This window comes from Chelonoidis abingdonii, chromosome 12, assembly GCF_003597395.2.
Source record: "Chelonoidis abingdonii isolate Lonesome George chromosome 12, CheloAbing_2.0, whole genome shotgun sequence".
NCBI classification, from domain to species: Eukaryota; Metazoa; Chordata; order Testudines; family Testudinidae; genus Chelonoidis; species Chelonoidis abingdonii.
Window position 1 is genome coordinate 2,442,527 of NC_133780.1, and position 3,685 is coordinate 2,446,211.

General features: G+C 58.3%; 1 long non-coding RNA gene across 1 annotated transcript; it reads right to left on the reverse strand.

Moving 5' to 3' along the window:
• Window positions 1-1,840: 1,840 nt before the first annotated feature.
• LOC116835978 (uncharacterized) lies at window positions 1,841-3,471 on the reverse strand. The gene is made up of 2 exons (XR_004376344.2): window positions 3,431-3,471; window positions 1,841-2,399 (listed from the first exon to the last, which is right to left on the reverse strand). It is a non-coding gene; the product is annotated as an uncharacterized LOC116835978 (long non-coding RNA).
• Window positions 3,472-3,685: the final 214 nt, after the last annotated feature.

Sequence of the window (3,685 nt, forward strand, 5' to 3'; positions counted from 1 at the left end):
GTCAGTAGTGACAGACAAAACAAAGTAGGTCACCAAGCAAAATAAAATAAATTGCGCAAATCTATGTCTAATTCAAAGTAATACAGCTAAGATCCTCACCAGTCAAAATGCTCCTTTTAAGCTAATCTCTTTTAGCCTGGGTCCAGCATCACTCATCACACGACCGTTGCACACTGTCCTTTGTTCCAGTTCCTTTCATGCATCCTGGGAAGGGTGCCAGAGCCTCCTTTTTAGCGCAGGCGAAGACCTCATGGGGGGCGGGGGGGTGTCTCCCCGGCGATATTAATAGACTCTCTCTTGTGGTGGAGACCCCTCCCTCCTCCTGCTGTAGAATCCAGTCACAAAAATGAGATTGGAATCACATGGCAAGTCACCTGCCCACATGACTCAGGACTTGCGGGAGCAGCCATTACCCACAGTGCTACCTTGAATGTTCTTCAGGTAGCATTTTTCGTGGATTGGAGTCTTCAAGCTCGTTTTGTTGTTAAATGCGTCCGATTGAGCACATTCCTTCCAAAAGACTGACAAAATTTAACTAAGGCTCACTTTAGAATCAAGAATTCATACTCAACTTCCTAAAACTCTGAACCACACATACATGTGCCTGCGCACTACTGGGATGAATATAGACCAGTAGTCATAACCGTTGCACAGATATGTTAAAAGGCATGATTAGCAAAACCTCTATGCCAGCTGACATCTTATACACCCTCTATATAGCCCCCCATAAAGCCATATGGGGTACACCTGTCACAAGGGGTATGAGATGAATGATGGCTTTAATGGACACCTGTGTGGAAGGGGCTTGTGTGATGGGGGGGGGAATTTCGTCCGCCTGAAAAGGTTGGGGGGCCCCCCCCCTTGTGGGAAGGGCACAAAGATGTAAGGGAAACAGGCGTATGGGGCCCATGGGAGGAGGGTGAATCGGCTGTACAGGAGCCCTATAGGGATGGAGCGATTGGGGGGGGGGGGGAATAATCACACCTCTCTTAGCCCTGAATTCCCAGCTCAACATTGCACACCACGGGTGCCCCCCAGTGGCCAGTGCTTGTATTGCAACTCCCCCTCTTCAGGCTGTTCCAAGGCCTGCAGCTGGGGCAGTGGCTGGTGGTGGGTATCGCACCCCCCCCCGCCCCCCGCAGTATCTCTGGGTGGCCTGTGCACAGAACGAGGGCACCACCCAGTGGTCAGGGCTTTTATTGCATCTCCTGCCCCCCCACCCATCCATTCCTGTTTTTCTGGCTGCTGGTGGCAGAATTGCAGCTGCCGTCCGTCCGTCCGTCTGTCCGGTCTCCCTCAGCTCATGCCAGCTGGGTCCCGAGAACCTAGGAGAGAAGGAAGGTGTGTTAGGAGCAGGGGCTGGGGAGAGCCCTGCAGACCATAGGCTTTGCCCTGGTGGAGGGGGGCTGGATGTAACAGCATGATGGGGGTGCCTGGGAGGAGCCCCCCAGGCAGTGACTCTGCTTTGCTGTCGGGGGTGGGAAGGATCGGCTCCTCGGCTGTGTGGGCAGGGGTGCCCCAAGGGTTAGTGAGCAGCACTCCCCGGTTCAAGGGGGTGTGATTAACATGGGGAACAGATTGCATTCCCCTGAGCCAGCCAGTCCCCTGCCTTGGGGTCAGAGCCAATGCCCCCTAGCAGGGCCGGCTCTAGCCATTTTGCCGCCCCAAGCACGGCGGCACCCTGCCGCCGTCCCGGCAACCGGCAGAGTGCCCCCCGCGGCATGCCGCCCCCAAGCATGCGCTTGGCGCGCTGGGGCCTGGAGCTGGCCCTGCCCCCTAAAGGGGAAAGGGTCTGTGCCCCATTTCCCCACCCCTCTGAGCCAACCAGTCCCCAGTACTGAATGTGTTGGAATAAAGACACCTGAACAGCTCTGATTCCGGCTACTCTGTTGTTAACTCTCCATTCCGGTTAATCTGCCTCCGGTTCTTACGCACCTGAACACGGGGGGTCCAGGCACGCCTTTGTGGGAGGGCACCGTGCGCTAACGCGGGAGCATCCCCTGCCCCACACTCCTCTCTGCCCCACTGAGGAGCAGCATGCATTTCAAGGTCACAACATTTTAGCTATTCGCTGCCTTGGTTTTTTTTTTTTTTAAACCATACCAGACAAAACTGTTCGCCGCTGTGAACTGGTGACAGATGCTGCTCTCACATTCCTACAGCCCTGTCTGCTTCCTGGGAGTTAAGCATCCATGCAGCAGGGTTTGCGGCAACGTCCTCTCCAGTGCGTTCCACCCCAGAGGTGGCTGCATTTCAGCAGCAGGGTGAGTGATCCCTGCCCCCCCACCTTGCAAGGAATCTGTGGCCCTGGAAAGCTGCATCTCGTTGTCACGGGAACTCCATGCCCAGGGCACCCTGCAGGGATGTCAGCCATCCTGCTGCAGCGGAGGGGAGATGTGCTGCACAAAAGGGGTATGAATAGGGCAAGGCCCCCCCGTGAGCCAGCCCTTGCAGGGGGAAGTGTAGGAAGGGAAGATACAGGAGCGGCCCAGGGAGCAGCGGGCCTGTTACTCGTTCCTTTCAGTGCTTTGCCTCTGGTCTTTACGTGCCTGCACAGTGCAGGACATGGACACGCCTTTGGGGGAGGCTATTGCAGGGAGTCCTGCCCCCTCCCCCTGGGCATGGAGACCGAGAGGGGACCCAGGTGACCGGGAGGGCAGTGCAGGGCGCTCACCCCTATGGGATCAGAGAGAAGATAGGGAATGGGACACAGGGAGGACAGGGAAGGGGGACCCAGGTGTCCGGGCTGGCAGAGTGCCCCTGCTTAGGCTCCTGGGGCATCATTGGCTGAGGTTACTCTACCAGACACCATAAAACTGACACCAGCGCTTCAGGGAATGAGCAACCTCTTAATCTGCCGCCCCAAGGACTACAACTCCCAGCATGCCAGGGGAAAGCCGGGATTAACCCTTTCTCATCTCGGTGAGAAACAAGCAGCCCGCAATTCCCAGCCACAGTAAGAACATTCAAGGACACGGGGTTAAGACAGAACCCAGGAGTCCTGACTCCCCTCCCAAAGCCAGGGAGGGAACCCAGGCGTCCTAGCTCCCGGGAACCCAGGCGTCCTGGCTCCCAGCCCCCCCTGCTCTAACCACCAGCTCCTATTCCCCTTCCAGAGCCAGGGAGGGAACCCAGGAGTCCTGGCTCCCAGCCCCCCTTGCTCTAACCACCAGCCACCACTCCCCTCCCAGAGCCAGGGAGGGAACCCAGGAGTCCTGGCTCCCAGCCCCCTGCTCTAACCCATCCAGCCCACCCCGCCTCCAGAGCCAAGAGAGAACCGCAGATCCCTGGCTCCCAGCCCCTTCTCTAACCCACCAGCCCCTACTCCCTTCCAGAGCCAGGGAGAACCCAGGAGTCTGTGCTCCCAGCCCCCCCTGTAACCACAACCCACTCCTGCCGTCGGCGGGTACTCTAACTCGGTCCAGCGTACCCCTTCAGGCTGATCTAGGTCCACGGGACGGCAGGTGTCTCAGGCAGCCCCCTCGGTCGATTGACCTGGAGTAGCTGGGTGTGCAGATCCCCGGCACCAGCCGCTCCGGAGGTGGGGTCCTGGGGCAATGAGGGAAAAACAGCCGAGGCGGGGCTTTGTGTCGGAGAACAGCGAGTCTAGCTAGCGGGTCCTCTACAGAGGGAGCGCGAGAGACTGAGCCGGCTCGGGGGTCACCGGACCCGGAGCCCGCGGCAG